The sequence below is a fragment of the Garra rufa genome, chromosome 1 (assembly GCF_049309525.1).
Source record: "Garra rufa chromosome 1, GarRuf1.0, whole genome shotgun sequence".
NCBI classification, from domain to species: domain Eukaryota; kingdom Metazoa; phylum Chordata; class Actinopteri; order Cypriniformes; family Cyprinidae; genus Garra; species Garra rufa.
Window position 1 is genome coordinate 104,350,448 of NC_133361.1, and position 26,473 is coordinate 104,376,920.

The following is a 26,473-nucleotide window of genomic DNA, read 5'->3' on the forward strand; positions in this document are numbered from 1 at the left end:
AAACAAGGCAAGCCACTGAAGGGACACGGTTAGCTTAATGCTAGCGCTAGCCTGTTACATTGCAGTACAAAAGATATCACTTACCACATAAACAGAGAGATGACTGTGCTGATGATGGTGAATGATGGAGAAATAACTGCGCTGATGATGGCGAATGATTTACAGATCCAGAGTATCACCGAGAAGCAGCTGAACTTGTGTGGTAAGAAGCGCTCCCTCTGCATTATAACTTTACACAGAGCACATGGATCACAGTAATGAGACTAAAATGTCTGCGATACAAAACGGCAGATTCAACAAACCACATATTAAAAGCCGCTAGAGCTCCTAATTAAATAAATATTTTTATCAATGTGCCAGCTATAGAGATGAGCAGCTCTGTGAAACAGCCAATCGGAGCAGAGCTCATTAATATTCATGAAGCTTCCAAAAAAGGCAATAACAGAGCATTTCATTCTAGGGACAAATCCTAGGGTTGTAAATGGTCCTGTAAAACCGTTTCTGGAGATTGTTTGCCCTTTCCTATGCCATATACCTTCTATGCAGATATCAAAGAACAAATTAAAATATTCTCTCAATGCATTTTATGGCAACTTTAAGTTGATAGAACCAGCTGACATCTTATCCTGACATTCTGAATATCAAGGATGGTGACACCCACCAACAAAAATGTAAAAAAAAAAAAAAAAAATCTCAATCATAACGACTCATAAGATTTTTAATCTGATATTTACATTTTTCAGAGACCACTCTGACCATACTCTCTTCGTCTATGCTGCTTAAATGCCACACAGAACGTTCATCAATGGTGTGGAGCTTATGAAATAAACCATTACTCCACACCCGATTCACGCTCAGAAAAGAGTATCAACGCTCATCATCGTAGTTTGGGAGACACTACACTTTTGAAACACATTTCCTAGTTAGAAACTATAGAAATGATCCCTGAAAGTATAGTCTTGACCTCCATTTTGCAAAACCAGCTTAGGCGAGTTCTGACACTTTGAGTCTCAGAGATGGTTACAACCTAACAACAGAGATGAGAAAAGTTACATTTGAAACATCATTAGAGTCCTAAAATTTTGTTTGTAATTTTAGTTGGATGCAGTTTTCATTGGCCCCCAAATTACACAGGCGAAACTGAGGCTCTCGCGTTGTGCGAGACTGTCAACCCGTCCCGTGGGTAGGGCTTAAAGCAGGCTTAGAGATTTCTTCTGTCAGTTTTGACCCAATCTGTTTTTGGGAAGCGCAGTTTGACCCAGCAGTGCGGGCCAACAACATGTTCTGTTTTGCCGCGTGAAGGCGGTTTAATGCTTTGGACAGCGTATGGTTGAGATGTGATTTTCCACCAATTTGGGGCACCTTTCTTATGGAAATCAAGGATGATTTCATGGGAAATGGCAAACTGGTGTAGCGTTTGGCTAATAAGCTAAAGCTACAAAGGATGTACCGGTGCCCCGTCGTCCGAGCAGAATCCACATTCGGCCGTAATCGGAGGTTACTACTAACGTTGGATTGTGTCTCATAGGGAGTTTGGCGCAGGGCCTCAGTGGAAAACAGGCCCTCGGCGGCTGAAACAAAAGACGAAGAATGCATCCACATGCACATGAATCAGGAATGTTAAATAAAGAAACCCCGCCGGATGACGAGGTGGTCCAGTGGTTAAGGCGGTGGAAGGCTAATACATTGTGCTCGACACGCATTCGAAGCTTTAGCGCCACTGAGAGGCCACCGGACCAGACAGGCCCAACATGTTTACGATGGGTAACGGTGAGCTGTAATTGCGTTGCAGTTTAACGATACTTGTCTTGAGAACATATTGACAAAACAACAAACCTTCTGGCTCTGGCGCACTATCATCAGCAGACCGTTTTTTTGGCGAGGAAAAAAAACCCTAAACGAAACAAGGCTATATTTCTCAACAAAACTCTAAGCCTCCAGAGAGACTAGCAAAAATTGCCAAAGATAACTGTATTTCAAGTCATCCTGGCGGGGTATTGGGTAAAGTTTTCAACCAGCAATGATCGCGCCTCGGACAAACCTCATAGGCTACAATATTGCCTCTGCGAAAGAATGCAGGCGACGGTCGTGACCTTTTTCTGCACCTACGTGGATGTGAACCGACAAGGTGGTAGCAAGCTTTAAACTGCCGCACAAACAGTCTCCTGCCACGGGTTGCTGCACCGTGTTTCTACGGAACAGATTAGAGGTGTGTAAAAGACGGCTCATTCACTATTCCCTCTGTGCTCAAAACAGCCAGCTGAAAGCACGGCAGCAGCAGCTGAAAAGGTCCGCAGCATGGCCTATCTCGGTCAGCAAGGGGACGGGGTGGCCGAGTGGTTAAGGCGATGGACTGCTAATCCATTTTGCTCTGTGCAATGGTTGGAATCCATTCTTGTCGTTCGGTTCCTTTAGCACTGGACCTTAATCCGGGTCCTGGGGACCCCATGCTAAACTTTTTGTGTGTCCTCCTTATCTAACACACTCAGTTCAGTTCTTTGAGTTCTCTACTAATGAACTGATGATCTGAATCAGGAGTGCTAAATAAAAAATGTCACGTAAAATGACGAGGTGGCCGAGTGGTTAAGGCGATGGACTGCTAATCCATTGTGCTCTGCACGCGTGGGTTCGAATCCCATCCTCGTCGTTCGGCTCCTTTAGCAGTAATCCTCGGTCCTGGGGACCCCACTCTGCGCTTTTTGTGTCTTCCTTATCTGACACACTCAGTTCAGTTCACTGAGTGCTCTACTAATGAGCCGATGGTCTGAATCGGGAGTGTTAAATAAAAGGACCACGGAAAGTGACGGGGTGGTCGAGTGGTTAAGGCGATGCAAGGCTAATCCGTTGTGCTAGGCTCACCTTGGTTTGTGTGGGTTTGAATCCCGTCCTCTTCATTTGATGATTTAGCACCACTGAGAGCCCACCAGAACAGACAGGCCCAACCTGTTTACGATGGGTAGCGGTGAGCTGTGATTGTGCTGTAGTTTAATGATACCTGCAGCGAAGTCTTGAGAGCATATTGAAAAAACAACAAATCTTCTGGCTCCGGCACGCTATGATCTGTAGACACCTCTTTGACGAGGACCAACAACCAGCCACTCTAACAAAACGAAGCAAAACTTTGTTTTTCAAGAAGCGTCCAGAGAGACCGGCAAAAACTGAGAAGCTGACTGTATTTCAAATCATCCAGATGGGATATCGGGGAAAGTTTACAACCAGCAATGATCACACCTCAGATAAACCACACAAGCTACAACATTGCCTCTGCGATAGAATACCGGTGACGGTCGTGACCTTTTCTTGCAGCTACGTGGATGTGATCCGACAAGGTGATAGCAAGCTGGATGAGCCCCAGAGACAGATCATCAGTGAAGACCTCTTCACCTAGACGGCCATCGACGCAAGACTGTGAAAACCAGATCCTCTCCAATCTGACACTGTGGCAACATGGAACTTTTGCATCTACATTAAAATTAGTCTGTTTGTTCTTATTCTGAGGTCACCGTAGCCGCCATATCCATTCTGTATTCCGATTAGATGGTCACTGCAGTCCCCCGGATCCAGTCCGTACCAAGAGCAGATGGTGGATCAGCACCTTCAGCCGAATGTCAGCGGATACCATGTCAACTAGATGAGCCCCAGAGACAGATCATCAGTAAAGAATGAATCCACATGCCACAGCAAACTCGAGCTGGTGAAAATGTTCACCAAACACCCGCCGCTGACTTCTTTTAAAAGAAGCCAGCTTATTGAAGGTGCACAGGATAAACGCCCTGAGAAAGCTGTGCCTCGCAACCCTAAGAATGGCATAGGCGCTAGTGGACACCTGACGCGCGTGCAAAACACCGGCATTTCACACGTCCCTGGGTGGGCTCGAACCACCAACCTTTCGGTTAACAGCCGAACGCGCTAACCGATTGCGCCACAGAGACAGACATTGCGCATCTGCTGCCGCGGGATCACGGTTGTAAAAGCAAGGGTTAGGGTTAGGGATTAGAATCGCACGTACTAACAGGCTGTTTTGAAAGATGTTTCCGGAGCTCGCAAAATCCACTTAGCCTGTGCGGAGAATGGGCACGCTGGAGCCCGCCAACCTGTTGGGAAGAAAGAGCGCCAACAGAGCCGCCCAACGTGGGGCTCGAACCCACGACCCTGAGATTAAGAGTCTCATGCTCTACCGACTGAGCTAGCCGGGCTGGTCGTGGTCTCCTTCACCGGGTCGGACGCAGTTTTCATCGGCTCCCAAATGACACAGGCGAAACGGAGGCTCTCGCGTTGTGCAAGACTGTCGAGCCGTCCCGTGGGTAGTGCTTAGAGCAGGCTTAGAGTTTTCTTCTGTCAGTTTTGACCCAATCTGTTATTGGGAAGCGCAGTTTGACCCAGCAGTGCGGGCCAACAACATGTTCTGTCTTGCCGCGTGAAGGCGGTTCAATGCTTTGGTCAGCGTATGGTTGAGATGTGATTTTCCACCAATTTGGGGCACCTTTCTTATGGAAATCAAGGATAAATCTATATAAGGATAAGGATAAATCTTCTATATTTCGGTGGTCTTTTGCAAACACTAGATTTATATGTCAGTTCCAACATAACACCGACTGTTACGCAACAGTCCCGGGATCGTTAATAGTTACGCCTCCAACATTTGCATCGCCCAATCATCGGTAACGTCAGTACATCAGTAAAACAAGGCAAGCCACTGAAGGGACACGGTTAGCTTAATGCTAGCGCTAGCCTGTTACATTGCAGTACAAAAGATATCACTTACCACATAAACAGAGAGATGACTGTGCTGATGATGGTGAATGATGGAGAAATAACTGCGCTGATGATGGCGAATGATTTACAGATCCAGAGTATCACCGAGAAGCAGCTGAACTTGTGTGGTAAGAAGCGCTCCCTCTGCATTATAACTTTACACAGAGCACATGGATCACAGTAATGAGACTAAAATGTCTGCGATACAAAACGGCAGATTCAACAAACCACATATTAAAAGCCGCTAGAGCTCCTAATTAAATAAATATTTTTATCAATGTGCCAGCTATAGAGATGAGCAGCTCTGTGAAACAGCCAATCGGAGCAGAGCTCATTAATATTCATGAAGCTTCCAAAAAAGGCAATAACAGAGCATTTCATTCTAGGGACAAATCCTAGGGTTGTAAATGGTCCTGTAAAACCGTTTCTGGAGATTGTTTGCCCTTTCCTATGCCATATACCTTCTATGCAGATATCAAAGAACAAATTAAAATATTCTCTCAATGCATTTTATGGCAACTTTAAGTTGATAGAACCAGCTGACATCTTATCCTGACATTCTGAATATCAAGGATGGTGACACCCACCAACAAAAATGTAAAAAAAAAAAAAAAATCTCAATCATAACGACTCATAAGATTTTTAATCTGATATTTACATTTTTCAGAGACCACTCTGACCATACTCTCTTCGTCTATGCTGCTTAAATGCCACACAGAACGTTCATCAATGGTGTGGAGCATATGAAATAAACCATTACTCCACACCCGATTCACGCTCAGAAAAGAGTATCAAAGCTCATCATCGTAGTTTGGGAGACACTACACTTTTGAAACACATTTCCTAGTTAGAAACTATAGAAATGATCCCTGAAAGTATAGTCTTGACCTCCATTTTGCAAAACCAGCTTAGGCGAGTTCTGACACTTTGAGTCTCAGAGATGGTTACAACCTAACAACAGAGATGAGAAAAGTTACATTTGAAACATCATTAGAGTCCTAAAATTTTGTTTGTAATTTTAGTTGGATGCAGTTTTCATTGGCCCCCAAATTACACAGGCGAAACTGAGGCTCTCGCGTTGTGCGAGACTGTCAACCCGTCCCGTGGGTAGGGCTTAAAGCAGGCTTAGAGATTTCTTCTGTCAGTTTTGACCCAATCTGTTTTTGGGAAGCGCAGTTTGACCCAGCAGTGCGGGCCAACAACATGTTCTGTTTTGCCGCGTGAAGGCGGTTTAATGCTTTGGACAGCGTATGGTTGAGATGTGATTTTCCACCAATTTGGGGCACCTTTCTTATGGAAATCAAGGATGATTTCATGGGAAATGGCAAACTGGTGTAGCGTTTGGCTAATAAGCTAAAGCTACAAAGGATGTACCGGTGCCCCGTCGTCCGAGCAGAATCCACATTCGGCCGTAATCGGAGGTTACTACTAACGTTGTGTAGGGGATCTACAAGTTCTATTTCGTAAGAGCTTTTATTTTGAAATTCGTCGCGGGCGCCGCCATTACTATTTTCTTGCGTGAGTGTCGGACGCACTGAGAGAGAGCGAGAGAGAAGAGAAGCAGCCGTGAGCTGATGAAGAATGCGTTGTTTTTGAGAACTTTTATCGAGTTAAAAGTTGAGTTTAGACCGGTGACATGCATTAGAACTGCATGTTGATGCTTTTAAGTCTTCGTTTGTCTTAACGAGCCGAGTTATTTATAGTAACAAGTTTACATAGTGCTCGTGCGTGAAGCTGCAAACAGACTGTTGAGTTTTTGGAAAGTCATTCAGCGTTGGAGTTAAATATTGCCGTGATTTTCGTGCGTTTGCATCCAGTTTTGTAAGTTCATACGAACTCAAAACGTAGTGAATGCTGTTGCTCATTTTTTGTGAGGAGAGTTAGCTGAATCGTTAGATTGGGTCGTATATTGTTCGTGCTCTTGGACTGATCTTCGTCGGACTGGATTGCGGCCTCGTCGGATCAAGCTGTTGTCTTTAGGATCACGGGGACAATCGTTGAAGATCATAGAGTTAAAGGAACATTACCCTGCCTATCTGGACACCTTTCAGCGCTCCATCCATTTCCCAAGACTGGTGATGTGCTTTATTTTCTTAATTTTCCACTGAATGCTGGTAAGCAAGAAATATTTTCTTTACAACGTGTAAAAGAACTGAACTGTGCTTTAGGAGAAAACTCTCATACACGGAACTGTAACGTGAATTTACCTGCAAAGTGATTCACATCCTTTATGCAAGTCTGAACATTCTGACTACTGAATGGACAGTATAATTTTTCCTGGATTTTGAAGTGAACTTTTCAAAGTTTGAGTTGAACTGATTGAATCACACTGATTGTGAATGTGAAACCTTTCATTGCGTTAAAAGAACACTGATTGTTGTTTAAGTTTCAACAGAAACTGTTACAAATTGTTTATATTTTCTTTATTGTTGTCAATCTTTGATTTTATTCCAAATTGACTGAATTTGAAATACTTTTACTTTTCCTGTGAAGAAACTAAAGAAAAGAAAGAAGTCATTTAATCTGTCTCTTGAGTTTAATGTTTTTCATCAAGATATTTCTAGTTAGTTAAACTAAAACTGTGTTTACTAAGTCGAGTCTCTTACACTAAGGAGTGGGGGCGTCTCATCTATCTTGTTAGATTTGGAGAAGGTGGGTTTTGCAATATAAAGCTAGTATCTTTAAAGTTATCTGCACACACACACTCCAGTTGGCACCGTGTATAAAGTAAATCCTGGAGCCCACTTCACCTCATCTATAGCTCCACATAGCATCACGATAGACACCAACATATAACCACCTGTTATACTGAGACCTAAAGCATTGGGTGGGGGGACTAAGATCCTGTTGCTCACTCAGTCTTCCTTAGGTGTAAGTGTTTAATATTTCCCCCACAAGGCGGTGGCATATTCCCCTCCGCCACATATTGGCGTCACGAACAGGATCAACTCCTGATTCCTGATTAAGTGAAAGTTTCTGGTCATTGAGCTGACGCTATGGCGGAACTTGAAGAATTAAAGAAACAGTTTGAAGAGATGCAAAGGCGGTTCGGTGAGCAGACAGGAATGTTAGAGCAAGCCAGATCTGAACAGAGAGAGGCACTTTCACTTGCTAAAACTGTTATTGAACAGCAAGCTGCTGCTCAAAGAGCACCATCTACCGTGTACATCCCAAGAGATCGTAAACTTCCTGAGTTTAGTGGATGTCGTTCCAAGCCTGGTGAGTTGAGTATAGAAGATTGGATAGGTTCAATGAAGTCCGCCTTCAAGGTGATGAAAATTCCTGAAGAAGACAGAATTGAGTTTGTTAAGCAATATTTAAAAGATGAAGCAAAAATGACAGTCAAGTTTATGCTTAATGGAAAGGAGAAGTCAGTGAATGAGATTTTCGATGCTTTGGACCAGACGTATGGGGACAAACTTCCCATTGGCAGCAGACTGAAAGAGTTTTATGACCGCAAACAAATGCCTGGAGAAACCATCCGTTCTTATGCTTATGATTTGCAGGAGAAGCTGAGTATTATCCAGAGCCGGGAGCCGTCCAGAGTTCCTGATGCTGATGGCGTATTGAAGGAACAGCTTGTGTTAGGCCTCAAAGATGATTCGCTACGGCGTGAAATGAAAAGGAGAGTTAAAGCTGAGAAGGATCTGACATTCATCCAGCTTATGCAGGAAGCTATTACTTGGTCAGAAGAAGAGGAGGTACAGGTTCCAAGCAATCTAAGAACCAGTAGTCGTTCACGCGGTGTTGTTCATGCTACCACTGTAGCAGAGAGTCCTTCAGTCCCTCTAACCCTGGAGTCGCTTCATGAAGCTATTCAACAGATAGCTGCCAGACAAGAAGAACTGTTTCAAATGGTAAACAGCAAAGAAAAAGTGAAACCTCTTGCGAAGGAAAGCAAGGTAAAAAGTGCACCTTTAAAAGATAGTGAAGGAAGATACATCTGCTATACTTGTGGTAAGCCAGGGCACACAAGTCGTCGTTGTCTTCAAAGCAGAGAAAATTCAAGTAGAGTGCAACCTCACATGGCAGAGATGGAAAAGACAGCTGACCGAGACACGTCAGTGCTAGAGAGTCCAGGTCCATCCGTTATTAGAAGTCATACTGCAGACTATGATACAGAGAATGTTCCCAAAACCTTTTGTGAAAATGCTTTTGGAGATTGCCTGACCGTAGAACTGAAGATTGCTGGTATCAGAACTATCTGTCTCTTGGACACAGGTTCGGAGGTGACTACCATCACCGAGTCACATTTTAAGAATCACTTTGGAGAAGTTGTGCTGTCATCCGCCAACTGGGTCCGACTCACAGCAGCAAATGGCCTAGACATTCCAATCATTGGTTGTCTAGAAGCAGACATAGAGTGTATGGGGAAGACATTACATGGAAAATGCGTGTTTGTGATCAAAGAGAGTGATTCCAATGGAACAGAGTTGAAAGGATTGCCTGGCATTGTTGGAATGAATGTGTTGAGCGATCTCAAAGATCTATTCATGGCCACTGAAGGTGTAAGGAAGATGGACAGGTATAGCCATGGTTTCAAGGAAGCAAAGGTCCAGCGTGTGTTGGCTAACATTAAGATGCAAACTGAGGCACTGAGCTGTGGTGACAAGATTGGCTTTGTCAAGGTAGCTGGGAAGCAAGCAATCACTATTCCTCCATTCAGTGAACGTGTTTTGGAAGGCCGTTGCAGAGTACCACCAAAAGTGAGCTGTCAAGTGTTGGTGGAGGCCTCGTCAAATGTAAGCCTGCCTAAAAGTGTTCTGATTGCTAATGTGCTCACCAAGACAGCTGATGGTATAGTCCCTGTTAGAGTCTTGAATTCTAGTGAAAAGCCGGTAAAGCTCCCACCACGATGTAGGATTGCTGCGCTGTCCAAGCCACAGGAAGTTGTGTCAAAAGAGCTTGTCGAGTTTGAGGAGAAAGAGGGTGCTTTGCATGTTAAGGCTGTGCAGCAACGTCAAGTGAAAGAAGAGGTAAGCAGCATGGATCAATTGCCAGTTCCAGTGAAAATAAATTTAGAGAACCTCACAGAAACTCAACGTCGCAAACTTCAGGACCTACTGGTTAAGCACAGTGATGTGTTTTCAAAGAACGATTGTGATTTTGGTTATACGACAGCCGTCACTCACAGTGTTCCAACAGGAGACGCTCCTCCTATCAAGCAAAGACATCGTAGAATTCCACCTCAGGTGTTTCAAGAAGTGAAAAAACATGTTCAAGATTTAGTGTCTCAAGGTATTCTCAGAGAAAGTTGTAGTCCGTGGGCATCTCCAGCTGTAATCGTTATTAAGAAGGATGGCAGCGTACGCTTTTGCTGTGACTACAGAAAGTTGAATAAAGTGACCTGTAAAGATGCTTATCCCCTCCCCCGTGTGGAGGAATCACTGGACGCATTGGGAAATGCGCAGCTTTTCTCTACCCTTGATCTTACTTCTGGCTATTTCCAAGTAGCAATGAGTGAAGAGGACAGAGCGAAGACAGCTGTCACCACTCCCTTTGGACTATTTGAATGGACCAGGATGCCATTCGGACTTTGCAATGCTCCTGCAACATTTCAACGTCTGATGGGGGTGGTGCTGGGTGATCTGACGTTTGATATACTGCTCATCTACCTTGATGATATCATTGTCTTTTCGAGAGACTTCGATAACCATTGTCAAAGGCTAGAAATCGTGTTCAACCGGTTGAGACAGCATGGTTTGAAACTAAAACCCAGTAAATGCTTTCTTTTGAAACCCGAAGTGAAATTCTTGGGTCACCTAATTTCTTCACAGGGAATAAAGGTGGATGGAGAGAAAACCCAAGCATTGGAAACATGGCCTGCACCCAAGAGTGTCAAGGAGTTGAGGCAAGTACTCGGATTCATGAGTTACTATAGGAGATTTGTTCCTAGTTTTGCTCAGTTGGCCCGACCTCTTCATGCCCTTGTTGGTAAAGGAGGGAAAGGAAAAACGGTTGAACCACTTGACTGGACAACTGAATGTCAAACTGCATTTGATAAACTCAAGCAGTGTTTAATGTCTCCACCAATCCTCGCATACCCGGATTTCAGTCAGTCATTCGTACTCACGACTGATGGGAGCCTGCATGGTCTTGGGGCCGTGTTAAGTCAACGACAAGGGGGAGCTGAGCGTGTGATCGCGTATGCAAGTCGTGGCCTTCGTGGTTCAGAAAAGAACGACAGAAATTACAGTGCTTTCAAGCTAGAGTTGCTTGCCTTAAAATGGGCTGTAACCGAAAAGTTCAAAGAATACTTGATCTACTCCAAGTTCTCTGTGATAACAGATCACAATCCTTTGCGTTACTTGGAGACAGCAAACTTAGGAGCTGTAGAACAACGGTGGATAGCTCAATTGGCAGAGTTTGATTTTGAGGTTTATTATAAGCCAGGACGACAGAACACCAATGCAGATGTGTTATCAAGAATTCCATCTGGTCAGGAGCCAGAGCAAGAGGACTCCTCTAAGGATTTCATCAAGATGAATTCGGATGAAGTGCGTGTATGCTTGTGGCCAGGCGCCAATAAGCAGCAGAAAGTACAAGCATCGGTCAATGTGTCGGTGACCAGGAAAGTCCCTGGATATAGCTGGAGTGACATAGAAGAGCAACAAAAGATTGACCCTCATATAGCTCCTGTCTACCGTGCTGTACTAAGTAACAAGAATTTCAATCCAGTTGAACAGCGCAACATGGATGTAGAATTAAAGAAGCTTGCTAGACAATTCATACGACTCAAACTTAAAAAAGGAGTGTTGTTCCGTACTATCTTTGACCCCCGAGACGGAGAAGAAATTTGTCAATTAGTGGTTCCAGAACCTTTGCGTCACAAAGTCTACGAGAGTCAACATGATCATTGTGGCCATTTTGGAGAGAGAAGCACGCTGGAGCGCATGAGACGAAGCTATTACTGGCCAACAATGAGTAAGGATGTTAAAAGTTGGATCCAAGAATGTAAGCGATGTGCCCTTGCGAAGGATGTTTTCCCTAAGATTAGGGCCCCAATGACGTGCACTAATGTGTCTGCACCGCTGGAAGTCCTCGCTATGGATTATACTGTCTTGGAGGAATCTGTAGGAGGATATGAAAATGTTCTCGTCTTAACAGACATGTTCACTCGTTTCATGGTAGCAGTGCCAACCAGGAATCAGACTGCCAACACTACGGCAAAAGCCCTGGTTCAGCATTGGTTTGTTCATTATGGTTGTCCGGCGCGATTACATTCCGACCAAGGTCGATGTTTCGAAGCCAACGTCATCAAAGAACTGTGTAAAGTCTATGGAATAGGAAAGAGTCGAACAACTCCTTACCACCCGCAGGGTAACTCTCAGTGTGAAAGATTTAACAGAACCATGCACGACATGCTAAGGACGTTACCCCCGGAAAAGAAAAGGAACTGGAAAGAGTATCTACCTGAGTTAGTTATGGCGTACAATAGCCGAACCCACACTTCAACTGGCTACTCGCCATTCTATTTGATGTTCGGTAGGGATGCACGAATGCCGATGGATATCCTCAACGGGAGAGACTTTGAGAATAGTGGAGTTGACAATCTCGATGATTGGGTGAAAAGCCATCACGACAGATTGAAGACCGCTGTTGAAGTAGCTAATTCGGCAGCCCAGGAAGCTGCAAGACAAAGAAAAAGAGCCTATGATCGCAGATCATATGGAGCACTTATGAGACCTGGAGACCGTGTTCTGTTACGAAATCATTCACATAGAGGAAGGAAAAAGATACAAGATCACTGGGAACCCTTGCCTTATATTGTGGTGAAACAGAATCACGCAGACACCCCGGTTTACACAATTCGTCCAGAGAAAGGAGGCCCTTGTAAAGTTGTACATAGGGATCAACTCAGACATTGCACTTTTCAGTCATCACAACCACTTCGCACATCTAGACATGAATCTAGAGCAAACACAGGTCAGGCACACACTGATTCAGAAGATCCCGACCTTTTTGCAGTCCCTGTTGTTACACTTGCACCTGCTACACTCACAGACATGGGAGGTAGAAGGGAAGATGAGGGTGAACTAGAGACAGGCATTAGGGACCATAATGATGTAATGTCAGCTGATGATTCAGTAGATCAGTCTGTACATGAGTCAGTAAATTCAGGTGGTTCCGAAGCTGAAAGTGAAAATGAAAGTATTCCTGAACCTAGACGTTCCCTGCGTCGGAACAGAGGTACCATTCCTGTCAGGTATAGGACTGACTATGTTTTGAAATAATCTTATGCAAACCTAAGGTTTTGTAAGTTTCTTTTAATGTGAATGTTTCTCAATCTTACCGATTGAAAGATTTCATTGATGTACTGATGTTCACATTGAAAAAATGTTCACCTGCTATTCTCTGTTCATACTTTGTTGTAGGGACGGAGTCGCTGAAAGGAGGTCCGATGGTGTGGCAGGGTTTAGCAGGGGGGAATGTAGGGGATCTACAAGTTCTATTTCGTAAGAGCTTTTATTTTGAAATTCGTCGCGGGCGCCGCCATTACTATTTTCTTGCGTGAGTGTCGGACGCACTGAGAGAGAGCGAGAGAGAAGAGAAGCAGCCGTGAGCTGATGAAGAATGCGTTGTTTTTGAGAACTTTTATCGAGTTAAAAGTTGAGTTTAGACCGGTGACATGCATTAGAACTGCATGTTGATGCTTTTAAGTCTTCGTTTGTCTTAACGAGCCGAGTTATTTATAGTAACAAGTTTACATAGTGCTCGTGCGTGAAGCTGCAAACAGACTGTTGAGTTTTTGGAAAGTCATTCAGCGTTGGAGTTAAATATTGCCGTGATTTTCGTGCGTTTGCATCCAGTTTTGTAAGTTCATACGAACTCAAAACGTAGTGAATGCTGTTGCTCATTTTTTGTGAGGAGAGTTAGCTGAATCGTTAGATTGGGTCGTATATTGTTCGTGCTCTTGGACTGATCTTCGTCGGACTGGATTGCGGCCTCGTCGGATCAAGCTGTTGTCTTTAGGATCACGGGGACAATCGTTGAAGATCATAGAGTTAAAGGAACATTACCCTGCCTATCTGGACACCTTTCAGCGCTCCATCCATTTCCCAAGACTGGTGATGTGCTTTATTTTCTTAATTTTCCACTGAATGCTGGTAAGCAAGAAATATTTTCTTTACAACGTGTAAAAGAACTGAACTGTGCTTTAGGAGAAAACTCTCATACACGGAACTGTAACGTGAATTTACCTGCAAAGTGATTCACATCCTTTATGCAAGTCTATGAACATTCTGACTACTGAATGGACAGTATAATTTTTCCTGGATTTTGAAGTGAACTTTTCAAAGTTTGAGTTGAACTGATTGAATCACACTGATTGTGAATGTGAAACCTTTCATTGCGTTAAAAGAACACTGATTGTTGTTTAAGTTTCAACAGAAACTGTTACAAATTGTTTATATTTTCTTTATTGTTGTCAATCTTTGATTTTATTCCAAATTGACTGAATTTGAAATACTTTTACTTTTCCTGTGAAGAAACTAAAGAAAAGAAAGAAGTCATTTAATCTGTCTCTTGAGTTTAATGTTTTTCATCAAGATATTTCTAGTTAGTTAAACTAAAACTGTGTTTACTAAGTCGAGTCTCTTACACTAAGGAGTGGGGGCGTCTCATCTATCTTGTTAGATTTGGAGAAGGTGGGTTTTGCAATATAAAGCTAGTATCTTTAAAGTTATCTGCACACACACACTCCAGTTGGCACCGTGTATAAAGTAAATCCTGGAGCCCACTTCACCTCATCTATAGCTCCACATAGCATCACGATAGACACCAACATATAACCACCTGTTATACTGAGACCTAAAGCATTGGGTGGGGGGACTAAGATCCTGTTGCTCACTCAGTCTTCCTTAGGTGTAAGTGTTTAATATTTCCCCCACAAGGCGGTGGCATATTCCCCTCCGCCACAGTTGGATTGTGTCTCATAGGGAGTTTGGCGCAGGGCCTCAGTGGAAAACAGGCCCTCGGCGGCTGAAACAAAAGACGAAGAATGCATCCACATGCACATGAATCAGGAATGTTAAATAAAGAAACCCCGCCGGATGACGAGGTGGTCCAGTGGTTAAGGCGGTGGAAGGCTAATACATTGTGCTCGACACGCATTCGAAGCTTTAGCGCCACTGAGAGGCCACCGGACCAGACAGGCCCAACATGTTTACGATGGGTAACGGTGAGCTGTAATTGCGTTGCAGTTTAACGATACTTGTCTTGAGAACATATTGACAAAACAACAAACCTTCTGGCTCTGGCGCACTATCATCAGCAGACCGTTTTTTTGGCGAGAAAAAAAAACCCTAAACGAAACAAGGCTATATTTCTCAACAAAACTCTAAGCCTCCAGAGAGACTAGCAAAAACTGCCAAAGATAACTGTATTTCAAGTCATCCTGGCGGGGTATTGGGTAAAGTTTTCAACCAGCAATGATCGCGCCTCGGACAAACCTCATAGGCTACAATATTGCCTCTGCGAAAGAATGCAGGCGACGGTTGTGACCTTTTTCTGCACCTACGTGGATGTGAACCGACAAGGTGGTAGCAAGCTTTAAACTGCCGCACAAACAGTCTCCTGCCACGGGTTGCTGCACCGTGTTTCTACGGAACAGATTAGAGGTGTGTAAAAGACGGCTCATTCACTATTCCCTCTGTGCTCAAAACAGCCAGCTGAAAGCACGGCAGCAGCAGCTGAAAAGGTCCGCAGCATGGCCTATCTCGGTCAGCAAGGGGACGGGGTGGCCGAGTGGTTAAGGCGATGGACTGCTAATCCATTTTGCTCTGTGCAATGGTTGGAATCCATTCTTGTCGTTCGGTTCCTTTAGCACTGGACCTTAATCCGGGTCCTGGGGACCCCATGCTAAACTTTTTGTGTGTCCTCCTTATCTAACACACTCAGTTCAGTTCTTTGAGTTCTCTACTAATGAACTGATGATCTGAATCAGGAGTGCTAAATAAAAAACGTCACGTAAAATGACGAGGTGGCCGAGTGGTTAAGGCGATGGACTGCTAATCCATTGTGCTCTGCACGCGTGGGTTCGAATCCCATCCTCGTCGTTCGGCTCCTTTAGCAGTAATCCTCGGTCCTGGGGACCCCACTCTGCGCTTTTTGTGTCTTCCTTATCTGACACACTCAGTTCAGTTCACTGAGTGCTCTACTAATGAGCCGATGGTCTGAATCGGGAGTGTTAAATAAAAGGACCACGGAAAGTGACGGGGTGGTCGAGTGGTTAAGGCGATGCAAGGCTAATCCGTTGTGCTAGGCTCACCTTGGTTTGTGTGGGTTTGAATCCCGTCCTCTTCATTTGATGATTTAGCACCACTGAGAGCCCACCAGAACAGACAGGCCCAACCTGTTTACGATGGGTAGCGGTGAGCTGTGATTGTGCTGTAGTTTAATGATACCTGCAGCGAAGTCTTGAGAGCATATTGACAAAACAACAAATCTTCTGGCTCCGGCACGCTATGATCTGTAGACACCTCTTTGACGAGGACCAACAACCAGCCACTCTAACAAAACGAAGCAAAACTTTGTTTTTCAAGAAGCGTCCAGAGAGACCGGCAAAAACTGAGAAGCTGACTGTATTTCAAATCATCCAGATGGGATATCGGGGAAAGTTTACAACCAGCAATGATCACACCTCAGATAAACCACACAAGCTACAACATTGCCTCTGCGATAGAATACCGGTGACGGTCGTGACCTTTTCTTGCAGCTACGTGGATGTGATCCGACAAGGTGATAGCAAGCTGGATGAGCCCCAGAGACAGATCATCAGTGAAGACCTCTTCACCTAGACGGCCATCGACGCAAGACTGTGAAAACCAGATCCTCTCCAATCTGACACTGTGGCAACATGGAACTTTTGCATCTACATTAAAATTAGTCTGTTTGTTCTTATTCTGAGGTCACCGTAGCCGCCATATCCATTCTGTATTCCGATTAGATGGTCACTGCAGTCCCCCGGATCCAGTCCGTACCAAGAGCAGATGGTGGATCAGCACCTTCAGCCGAATGTCAGCGGATACCATGTCAACTAGATGAGCCCCAGAGACAGATCATCAGTAAAGAATGAATCCACATGCCACAGCAAACTCGAGCTGGTGAAAATGTTCACCAAACACCCGCCGCTGACTTCTTTTAAAAGAAGCCAGCTTATTGAAGGTGCACAGGATAAACGCCCTGAGAAAGCTGTGCCTCGCAACCCTAAGAATGGCATAGGCGCTAGTGGACACCTGACGCGCGTGCAAAACACCGGCATTTCACACGTCCCTGGGTGGGCTCGAACCACCAACCTTTCGGTTAACAGCCGAACGCGCTAACCGATTGCGCCACAGCGACAGACATTGCGCATCTGCTGCCGCGGGATCACGGTTGTATAAGCAAGGGTTAGGGTTAGGGATTAGAATCGCACGTACTAACAGGCTGTTTTGAAAGATGTTTCCGGAGCTCGCAAAATCCACTTAGCCTGTGCGGAGAATGGGCACGCTGGAGCCCGCCAACCTGTTGGGAAGAAAGAGCGCCAACAGAGCCGCCCAACGTGGGGCTCGAACCCACGACCCTGAGATTAAGAGTCTCATGCTCTACCGACTGAGCTAGCCGGGCTGGTCGTGGTCTCCTTCACCGGGTCGGACGCAGTTTTCATCGGCTCCCAAATGACACAGGCGAAACGGAGGCTCTCGCGTTGTGCAAGACTGTCGAGCCGTCCCGTGGGTAGTGCTTAGAGCAGGCTTAGAGTTTTCTTCTGTCAGTTTTGACCCAATCTGTTATTGGGAAGCGCAGTTTGACCCAGCAGTGCGGGCCAACAACATGTTCTGTCTTGCCGCGTGAAGGCGGTTCAATGCTTTGGTCAGCGTATGGTTGAGATGTGATTTTCCACCAATTTGGGGCACCTTTCTTATGGAAATCAAGGATAAATCTATATAAGGATAAGGATAAATCTTCTATATTTCGGTGGTCTTTTGCAAACACTAGATTTATATGTCAGTTCCAACATAACACCGACTGTTACGCAACAGTCCCGGGATCGTTAATAGTTACGCCTCCAACATTTGCATCGCCCAATCATCGGTAACGTCAGTACATCAGTAAAACAAGGCAAGCCACTGAAGGGACACGGTTAGCTTAATGCTAGCGCTAACCTGTTACATTGCAGTACAAAAGATATCACTTACCACATAAACAGAGAGATGACTGTGCTGATGATGGTGAATGATGGAGAAATAACTGCGCTGATGATGGCGAATGATTTACAGATCCAGAGTATCACCGAGAAGCAGCTGAACTTGTGTGGTAAGAAGCGCTCCCTCTGCATTATAACTTTACACAGAGCACATGGATCACAGTAATGAGACTAAAATGTCTGCGATACAAAACGGCAGATTCAACAAACCACATATTAAAAGCCGCTAGAGCTCCTAATTAAATAAATATTTTTATCAATGTGCCAGCTATAGAGATGAGCAGCTCTGTGAAACAGCCAATCGGAGCAGAGCTCATTAATATTCATGAAGCTTCCAAAAAAGGCAATAACAGAGCATTTCATTCTAGGGACAAATCCTAGGGTTGTAAATGGTCCTGTAAAACCGTTTCTGGAGATTGTTTGCCCTTTCCTATGCCATATACCTTCTATGCAGATATCAAAGAACAAATTAAAATATTCTCTCAATGCATTTTATGGCAACTTTAAGTTGATAGAACCAGCTGACATCTTATCCTGACATTCTGAATATCAAGGATGGTGACACCCACCAACAAAAATGTAAAAAAAAAAAAAAAAATCTCAATCATAACGACTCATAAGACTTTTAATCTGATATTTACATTTTTCAGAGACCACTCTGACCATACTCTCTTCGTCTATGCTGCTTAAATGCCACACAGAACGTTCATCAATGGTGTGGAGCATATGAAATAAACCATTACTCCACACCCGATTCACGCTCAGAAAAGAGTATCAACGCTCATCATCGTAGTTTGGGAGACACTACACTTTTGAAACACATTTCCTAGTTAGAAACTATAGAAATGATCCCTGAAAGTATAGTCTTGACCTCCATTTTGCAAAACCAGCTTAGGCGAGTTCTGACACTTTGAGTCTCAGAGATGGTTACAACCTAACAACAGAGATGAGAAAAGTTACATTTGAAACATCATTAGAGTCCTAAAATTTTGTTTGTAATTTTAGTTGGATGCAGTTTTCATTGGCCCCCAAATTACACAGGCGAAACTGAGGCTCTCGCGTTGTGCGAGACTGTCAACCCGTCCCGTGGGTAGGGCTTAAAGCAGGCTTAGAGATTTCTTCTGTCAGTTTTGACCCAATCTGTTTTTGGGAAGCGCAGTTTGACCCAGCAGTGCGGGCCAACAACATGTTCTGTTTTGCCGCGTGAAGGCGGTTTAATGCTTTGGACAGCGTATGGTTGAGATGTGATTTTCCACCAATTTGGGGCACCTTTCTTATGGAAATCAAGGATGATTTCATGGGAAATGGCAAACTGGTGTAGCGTTTGGCTAATAAGCTAAAGCTACAAAGGATGTACCGGTGCCCCGTCGTCCGAGCAGAATCCACATTCGGCCGTAATCGGAGGTTACTACTAACGTTGGATTGTGTCTCATAGGGAGTTTGGCGCAGGGCCTCAGTGGAAAACAGGCCCTCGGCGGCTGAAACAAAAGACGAAGAATGCATCCACATGCACATGAATCAGGAATGTTAAATAAAGAAACCCCGCCGGATGACGAGGTGGTCCAGTGGTTAAGGCGGTGGAAGGCTAATACATTGTGCTCGACACGCATTCGAAGCTTTAGCGCCACTGAGAGGCCACCGGACCAGACAGGCCCAACATGTTTACGATGGGTAACGGTGAGCTGTAATTGCGTTGCAGTTTAACGATACTTGTCTTGAGAACATATTGACAAAACAACAAACCTTCTGGCTCTGGCGCACTATCATCAGCAGACCGTTTTTTTGGCGAGGAAAAAAAACCCTAAACGAAACAAGGCTATATTTCTCAACAAAACTCTAAGCCTCCAGAGAGACTAGCAAAAATTGCCAAAGATAACTGTATTTCAAGTCATCCTGGCGGGGTATTGGGTAAAGTTTTCAACCAGCAATGATCGCGCCTCGGACAAACCTCATAGGCTACAATATTGCCTCTGCGAAAGAATGCAGGCGACGGTCGTGACCTTTTTCTGCACCTACGTGGATGTGAACCGACAAGGTGGTAGCAAGCTTTAAACTGCCGCACAAACAGTCTCCTGCCACGGGTTGCTGCACCGTGTTTCTACGGAACAGATTAGAGGTGTGTAAAAGACGGCTCATTCACTATTCCCTCTGTGCTCAAAACAGCCAGCTGAAAGCACGGCAGCAGCAGCTGAAAAGGTCCGCAGCATGGCCTATCTCGGTCAGCAAGGGGGCGGGGTGGCCGAGTGGTTAAGGCGATGGACTGCTAATCCATTTTGCTCTGTGCAATGGTTGGAATCCATTCTTGTCGTTCGGTTCCTTTAGCACTGGACCTTAATCCGGGTCCTGGGGACCCCATGCTAAACTTTTTGTGTGTCCTCCTTATCTAACACACTCAGTTCAGTTCTTTGAGTTCTCTACTAATGAACTGATGATCTGAATCAGGAGTGCTAAATAAAAAATGTCACGTAAAATGACGAGGTGGCCGAGTGGTTAAGGCGATGGACTGCTAATCCATTGTGCTCTGCACGCGTGGGTTCGAATCCCATCCTCGTCGTTCGGCTCCTTTAGCAGTAATCCTCGGTCCTGGGGACCCCACTCTGCGCTTTTTGTGTCTTCCTTATCTGACACACTCAGTTCAGTTCACTGAGTGCTCTACTAATGAGCCGATGGTCTGAATCGGGAGTGTTAAATAAAAGGACCACGGAAAGTGACGGGGTGGTCGAGTGGTTAAGGCGATGCAAGGCTAATCCGTTGTGCTAGGCTCACCTTGGTTTGTGTGGGTTTGAATCCTGTCCTCTTCATTTGATGATTTAGCACCACTGAGAGCCCACCAGAACAGACAGGCCCAACCTGTTTACGATGGGTAGCGGTGAGCTGTGATTGTGCTGTAGTTTAATGATACCTGCAGCGAAGTCTTGAGAGCATATTGAAAAAACAACAAATCTTCTGGCTCCGGCACGCTATGATCTGTAGACACCTCTTTGACGAGGACCAACAACCAGCCACTCTAACAAAACGAAGCAAAACTTTGTTTTTCAAGAAGCGTCCAGAGAGACCGGCAAAAACTGAGAAGCTGACTGTATTTCAAATCATCCAGATGGGATATCGGGGAAAGTTTACAACCAGCAATGATCACACCTCAGATAAACCACACAAGCTACAACATTGCCTCTGCGATAGAATACCGGTGACGGTCGTGACCTTTTCTTGCAGCTACGTGGATGTGATCCGACAAGGTGATAGCAAGCTGGATGAGCCCCAGAGACAGATCATCAGTGAAGACCTCTTCACCTAGACGGCCATCGACGCAAGACTGTGAAAACCAGATCCTCTCCAATCTGACACTGTGGCAACATGGAACTTTTGCATCTACATTAAAATTAGTCTGTTTGTTCTTATTCTGAGGTCACCGTAGCCGCCATATCCATTCTGTATTCCGATTAGATGGTCACTGCAGTCCCCCGGATCCAGTCCGTACCAAGAGCAGATGGTGGATCAGCACCTTCAGCCGAATGTCAGCGGATACCATGTCAACTAGATGAGCCCCAGAGACAGATCATCAGTAAAGAATGAATCCACATGCCACAGCAAACTCGAGCTGGTGAAAATGTTCACCAAACACCCGCCGCTGACTTCTTTTAAAAGAAGCCAGCTTATTGAAGGTGCACAGGATAAACGCCCTGAGAAAGCTGTGCCTCGCAACCCTAAGAATGGCATAGGCGCTAGTGGACACCTGACGCGCGTGCAAAACACCGGCATTTCACACGTCCCTGGGTGGGCTCGAACCACCAACCTTTCGGTTAACAGCCGAACGCGCTAACCGATTGCGCCACAGAGACAGACATTGCGCATCTGCTGCCGCGGGATCACGGTTGTAAAAGCAAGGGTTAGGGTTAGGGATTAGAATCGCACGTACTAACAGGCTGTTTTGAAAGATGTTTCCGGAGCTCGCAAAATCCACTTAGCCTGTGCGGAGAATGGGCACGCTGGAGCCCGCCACCCTGTTGGGAAGAAAGAGCGCCAACAGAGCCGCCCAACGTGGGGCTCGAACCCACGACCCTGAGATTAAGAGTCTCATGCTCTACCGACTGAGCTAGCCGGGCTGGTCGTGGTCTCCTTCACCGGGTCGGACGCAGTTTTCATCGGCTCCCAAATGACACAGGCGAAACGGAGGCTCTCGCGTTGTGCAAGACTGTCGAGCCGTCCCGTGGGTAGTGCTTAGAGCAGGCTTAGAGTTTTCTTCTGTCAGTTTTGACCCAATCTGTTATTGGGAAGCGCAGTTTGACCCAGCAGTGCGGGCCAACAACATGTTCTGTCTTGCCGCGTGAAGGCGGTTCAATGCTTTGGTCAGCGTATGGTTGAGATGTGATTTTCCACCAATTTGGGGCACCTTTCTTATGGAAATCAAGGATAAATCTATATAAGGATAAGGATAAATCTTCTATATTTCGGTGGTCTTTTGCAAACACTAGATTTATATGTCAGTTCCAACATAACACCGACTGTTACGCAACAGTCCCGGGATCGTTAATAGTTACGCCTCCAACATTTGCATCGCCCAATCATCGGTAACGTCAGTACATCAGTAAAACAAGGCAAGCCACTGAAGGGACACGGTTAGCTTAATGCTAGCGCTAGCCTGTTACATTGCAGTACAAAAGATATCACTTACCACATAAACAGAGAGATGACTGTGCTGATGATGGTGAATGATGGAGAAATAACTGCGCTGATGATGGCGAATGATTTACAGATCCAGAGTATCACCGAGAAGCAGCTGAACTTGTGTGGTAAGAAGCGCTCCCTCTGCATTATAACTTTACACAGAGCACATGGATCACAGTAATGAGACTAAAATGTCTGCGATACAAAACGGCAGATTCAACAAACCACATATTAAAAGCCGCTAGAGCTCCTAATTAAATAAATATTTTTATCAATGTGCCAGCTATAGAGATGAGCAGCTCTGTGAAACAGCCAATCGGAGCAGAGCTCATTAATATTCATGAAGCTTCCAAAAAAGGCAATAACAGAGCATTTCATTCTAGGGACAAATCCTAGGGTTGTAAATGGTCCTGTAAAACCGTTTCTGGAGATTGTTTGCCCTTTCCTATGCCATATACCTTCTATGCAGATATCAAAGAACAAATTAAAATATTCTCTCAATGCATTTTATGGCAACTTTAAGTTGATAGAACCAGCTGACATCTTATCCTGACATTCTGAATATCAAGGATGGTGACACCCACCAACAAAAATGTAAAAAAAAAAAAAAAAAATCTCAATCATAACGACTCATGAGATTTTTAATCTGATATTTACATTTTTCAGAGACCACTCTGACCATACTCTCTTCGTCTATGCTGCTTAAATGCCACACAGAACGTTCATCAATGGTGTGGAGCATATGAAATAAACCATTACTCCACACCCGATTCACGCTCAGAAAAGAGTATCAACGCTCATCATCGTAGTTTGGGAGACACTACACTTTTGAAACACATTTCCTAGTTAGAAACTATAGAAATGATCCCTGAAAGTATAGTCTTGACCTCCATTTTGCAAAACCAGCTTAGGCGAGTTCTGACACTTTGAGTCTCAGAGATGGTTACAACCTAACAACAGAGATGAGAAAAGTTACATTTGAAACATCATTAGAGTCCTAAAATTTTGTTTGTAATTTTAGTTGGATGCAGTTTTCATTGGCCCCCAAATTACACAGGCGAAACTGAGGCTCTCGCGTTGTGCGAGACTGTCAACCCGTCCCGTGGGTAGGGCTTAAAGCAGGCTTAGAGATTTCTTCTGTCAGTTTTGACCCAATCTGTTTTTGGGAAGCGCAGTTTGACCCAGCAGTGCGGGCCAACAACATGTTCTGTTTTGCCGCGTGAAGGCGGTTTAATGCTTTGGACAGCGTATGGTTGAGATGTGATTTTCCACCAATTTGGGGCACCTTTCTTATGGAAATCAAGGATGATTTCATGGGAAATGGCAAACTGGTGTAGCGTTTGGCTAATAAGCTAAAGCTACAAAGGATGTACCGGTGCCCCGTCGTCCGAGCAGAATCCACATTCGGCCGTAATCGGAGGTTACTACTAACGTTGGATTGTGTCTCATAGGGAGTTTGGCGCAGGGCCTCAGTGGAAAACAGGCCCTCGGCGGCTGAAACAAAAGACGAAGAATGCATCCACATGCACATGAATCAGGAATGTTAAATAAAGAAACCCCGCCGGATGACGAGGTGGTCCAGTGGTTAAGGCGGTGGAAGGCTAATACATTGTGCTCGACACGCATTCGAAGCTTTAGCGCCACTGAGAGGCCACCGGACCAGACAGGCCCAACATGTTTACGATGGGTAACGGTGAGCTGTAATTGCGTTGCAGTTTAACGATACTTGTCTTGAGAACATATTGACAAAACAACAAACCTTCTGGCTCTGGCGCACTATCATCAGCAGACCGTTTTTTTGGCGAGGAAAAAAAACCCTAAACGAAACAAGGCTATATTTCTCAACAAAACTCTAAGCCTCCAGAGAGACTAGCAAAAACTGCCAAAGATAACTGTATTTCAAGTCATCCTGGCGGGGTATTGGGTAAAGTTTTCAACCAGCAATGATCGCGCCTCGGACAAACCTCATAGGCTACAATATTGCCTCTGCGAAAGAATGCAGGCGACGGTCGTGACCTTTTTCTGCACCTACGTGGATGTGAACCGACAAGGTGGTAGCAAGCTTTAAACTGCCGCACAAACAGTCTCCTGCCACGGGTTGCTGCACCGTGTTTCTACGGAACAGATTAGAGGTGTGTAAAAGACGGCTCATTCACTATTCCCTCTGTGCTCAAAACAGCCAGCTGAAAGCACGGCAGCAGCAGCTGAAAAGGTCCGCAGCATGGCCTATCTCGGTCAGCAAGGGGACGGGGTGGCCGAGTGGTTAAGGCGATGGACTGCTAATCCATTTTGCTCTGTGCAATGGTTGGAATCCATTCTTGTCGTTCGGTTCCTTTAGCACTGGACCTTAATCCGGGTCCTGGGGACCCCATGCTAAACTTTTTGTGTGTCCTCCTTATCTAACACACTCAGTTCAGTTCTTTGAGTTCTCTACTAATGAACTGATGATCTGAATCAGGAGTGCTAAATAAAAAATGTCACGTAAAATGACGAGGTGGCCGAGTGGTTAAGGCGATGGACTGCTAATCCATTGTGCTCTGCACGCGTGGGTTCGAATCCCATCCTCGTCGTTCGGCTCCTTTAGCAGTAATCCTCGGTCCTGGGGACCCCACTCTGCGCTTTTTGTGTCTTCCTTATCTGACACACTCAGTTCAGTTCACTGAGTGCTCTACTAATGAGCCGATGGTCTGAATCGGGAGTGTTAAATAAAAGGACCACGGAAAGTGACGGGGTGGTCGAGTGTTTAAGGCGATGCAAGGCTAATCCGTTGTGCTAGGCTCACCTTGGTTTGTGTGGGTTTGAATCCCGTCCTCTTCATTTGATGATTTAGCACCACTGAGAGCCCACCAGAACAGACAGGCCCAACCTGTTTACGATGGGTAGCGGTGAGCTGTGATTGTGCTGTAGTTTAATGATACCTGCAGCGAAGTCTTGAGAGCATATTGACAAAACAACAAATCTTCTGGCTCCGGCACGCTATGATCTGTAGACACCTCTTTGACGAGGACCAACAACCAGCCACTCTAACAAAACGAAGCAAAACTTTGTTTTTCAAGAAGCGTCCAGAGAGACCGGCAAAAACTGAGAAGCTGACTGTATTTCAAATCATCCAGATGGGATATCGGGGAAAGTTTACAACCAGCAATGATCACACCTCAGATAAACCACACAAGCTACAACATTGCCTCTGCGATAGAATACCGGTGACGGTCGTGACCTTTTCTTGCAGCTACGTGGATGTGATCCGACAAGGTGATAGCAAGCTGGATGAGCCCCAGAGACAGATCATCAGTGAAGACCTCTTCACCTAGACGGCCATCGACGCAAGACTGTGAAAACCAGATCCTCTCCAATCTGACACTGTGGCAACATGGAACTTTTGCATCTACATTAAAATTAGTCTGTTTGTTCTTATTCTGAGGTCACCGTAGCCGCCATATCCATTCTGTATTCCGATTAGATGGTCACTGCAGTCCCCCGGATCCAGTCCGTACCAAGAGCAGATGGTGGATCAGCACCTTCAGCCGAATGTCAGCGGATACCATGTCAACTAGATGAGCCCCAGAGACAGATCATCAGTAAAGAATGAATCCACATGCCACAGCAAACTCGAGCTGGTGAAAATGTTCACCAAACACCCGCCGCTGACTTCTTTTAAAAGAAGCCAGCTTATTGAAGGTGCACAGGATAAACGCCCTGAGAAAGCTGTGCCTCGCAACCCTAAGAATGGCATAGGCGCTAGTGGACACCTGACGCGCGTGCAAAACACCGGCATTTCACACGTCCCTGGGTGGGGTCGAACCACCAACCTTTCGGTTAACAGCCGAACGCGCTAACCGATTGCGCCACAGAGACAGACATTGCGCATCT

At 45.2% G+C, this 26,473-nt stretch overlaps 23 non-coding genes across 23 annotated transcripts; 4 read left to right on the top strand and 19 right to left on the bottom strand.

The window, feature by feature from the left end:
* Window positions 1-745: 745 nt before the first annotated feature.
* Window positions 746-961, bottom strand: LOC141347873 (small nucleolar RNA U3). Its single transcript, XR_012357437.1, has one exon. It is a non-coding gene; the product is annotated as a small nucleolar RNA U3 (small nucleolar RNA).
* A 973-nt stretch (window positions 962-1,934) lies between these two features.
* Window positions 1,935-2,075, bottom strand: LOC141284800 (U4 spliceosomal RNA). Its single transcript, XR_012338491.1, has one exon. It is a non-coding gene; the product is annotated as a U4 spliceosomal RNA (small nuclear RNA).
* A 490-nt stretch (window positions 2,076-2,565) lies between these two features.
* trnas-gcu (transfer RNA serine (anticodon GCU)) lies at window positions 2,566-2,647 on the top strand. Its single transcript has one exon. It is a non-coding gene; the product is annotated as a tRNA-Ser (tRNA).
* Window positions 2,648-3,137: 490 nt separating this feature from the next.
* Window positions 3,138-3,276, bottom strand: LOC141286569 (U4 spliceosomal RNA). Its single transcript, XR_012339295.1, has one exon. It is a non-coding gene; the product is annotated as a U4 spliceosomal RNA (small nuclear RNA).
* A 582-nt stretch (window positions 3,277-3,858) lies between these two features.
* On the bottom strand, window positions 3,859-3,932 carry trnan-guu (transfer RNA asparagine (anticodon GUU)). The gene has a single exon. It is a non-coding gene; the product is annotated as a tRNA-Asn (tRNA).
* A 191-nt stretch (window positions 3,933-4,123) lies between these two features.
* trnak-cuu (transfer RNA lysine (anticodon CUU)) lies at window positions 4,124-4,196 on the bottom strand. Its single transcript has one exon. It is a non-coding gene; the product is annotated as a tRNA-Lys (tRNA).
* Window positions 4,197-5,424: 1,228 nt separating this feature from the next.
* LOC141347605 (small nucleolar RNA U3) lies at window positions 5,425-5,640 on the bottom strand. The gene has a single exon (XR_012357386.1). It is a non-coding gene; the product is annotated as a small nucleolar RNA U3 (small nucleolar RNA).
* Window positions 5,641-15,099: 9,459 nt separating this feature from the next.
* On the bottom strand, window positions 15,100-15,240 carry LOC141285207 (U4 spliceosomal RNA). Its single transcript, XR_012338568.1, has one exon. It is a non-coding gene; the product is annotated as a U4 spliceosomal RNA (small nuclear RNA).
* A 490-nt stretch (window positions 15,241-15,730) lies between these two features.
* trnas-gcu (transfer RNA serine (anticodon GCU)) lies at window positions 15,731-15,812 on the top strand. Its single transcript has one exon. It is a non-coding gene; the product is annotated as a tRNA-Ser (tRNA).
* Window positions 15,813-16,302: 490 nt separating this feature from the next.
* Window positions 16,303-16,441, bottom strand: LOC141286583 (U4 spliceosomal RNA). Its single transcript, XR_012339301.1, has one exon. It is a non-coding gene; the product is annotated as a U4 spliceosomal RNA (small nuclear RNA).
* Window positions 16,442-17,023: 582 nt separating this feature from the next.
* trnan-guu (transfer RNA asparagine (anticodon GUU)) lies at window positions 17,024-17,097 on the bottom strand. Its single transcript has one exon. It is a non-coding gene; the product is annotated as a tRNA-Asn (tRNA).
* A 191-nt stretch (window positions 17,098-17,288) lies between these two features.
* On the bottom strand, window positions 17,289-17,361 carry trnak-cuu (transfer RNA lysine (anticodon CUU)). The gene has a single exon. It is a non-coding gene; the product is annotated as a tRNA-Lys (tRNA).
* A 1,229-nt stretch (window positions 17,362-18,590) lies between these two features.
* LOC141347774 (small nucleolar RNA U3) lies at window positions 18,591-18,806 on the bottom strand. Its single transcript, XR_012357428.1, has one exon. It is a non-coding gene; the product is annotated as a small nucleolar RNA U3 (small nucleolar RNA).
* Window positions 18,807-19,779: 973 nt separating this feature from the next.
* Window positions 19,780-19,920, bottom strand: LOC141284808 (U4 spliceosomal RNA). Its single transcript, XR_012338492.1, has one exon. It is a non-coding gene; the product is annotated as a U4 spliceosomal RNA (small nuclear RNA).
* Window positions 19,921-20,410: 490 nt separating this feature from the next.
* trnas-gcu (transfer RNA serine (anticodon GCU)) lies at window positions 20,411-20,492 on the top strand. The gene has a single exon. It is a non-coding gene; the product is annotated as a tRNA-Ser (tRNA).
* Window positions 20,493-20,982: 490 nt separating this feature from the next.
* LOC141286589 (U4 spliceosomal RNA) lies at window positions 20,983-21,121 on the bottom strand. The gene has a single exon (XR_012339303.1). It is a non-coding gene; the product is annotated as a U4 spliceosomal RNA (small nuclear RNA).
* Window positions 21,122-21,703: 582 nt separating this feature from the next.
* trnan-guu (transfer RNA asparagine (anticodon GUU)) lies at window positions 21,704-21,777 on the bottom strand. The gene has a single exon. It is a non-coding gene; the product is annotated as a tRNA-Asn (tRNA).
* A 191-nt stretch (window positions 21,778-21,968) lies between these two features.
* Window positions 21,969-22,041, bottom strand: trnak-cuu (transfer RNA lysine (anticodon CUU)). Its single transcript has one exon. It is a non-coding gene; the product is annotated as a tRNA-Lys (tRNA).
* Window positions 22,042-23,271: 1,230 nt separating this feature from the next.
* On the bottom strand, window positions 23,272-23,487 carry LOC141347785 (small nucleolar RNA U3). The gene has a single exon (XR_012357429.1). It is a non-coding gene; the product is annotated as a small nucleolar RNA U3 (small nucleolar RNA).
* Window positions 23,488-24,460: 973 nt separating this feature from the next.
* LOC141285215 (U4 spliceosomal RNA) lies at window positions 24,461-24,601 on the bottom strand. The gene has a single exon (XR_012338569.1). It is a non-coding gene; the product is annotated as a U4 spliceosomal RNA (small nuclear RNA).
* Window positions 24,602-25,091: 490 nt separating this feature from the next.
* trnas-gcu (transfer RNA serine (anticodon GCU)) lies at window positions 25,092-25,173 on the top strand. The gene has a single exon. It is a non-coding gene; the product is annotated as a tRNA-Ser (tRNA).
* Window positions 25,174-25,663: 490 nt separating this feature from the next.
* On the bottom strand, window positions 25,664-25,802 carry LOC141286596 (U4 spliceosomal RNA). Its single transcript, XR_012339304.1, has one exon. It is a non-coding gene; the product is annotated as a U4 spliceosomal RNA (small nuclear RNA).
* A 582-nt stretch (window positions 25,803-26,384) lies between these two features.
* trnan-guu (transfer RNA asparagine (anticodon GUU)) lies at window positions 26,385-26,458 on the bottom strand. The gene has a single exon. It is a non-coding gene; the product is annotated as a tRNA-Asn (tRNA).
* Window positions 26,459-26,473: the final 15 nt, after the last annotated feature.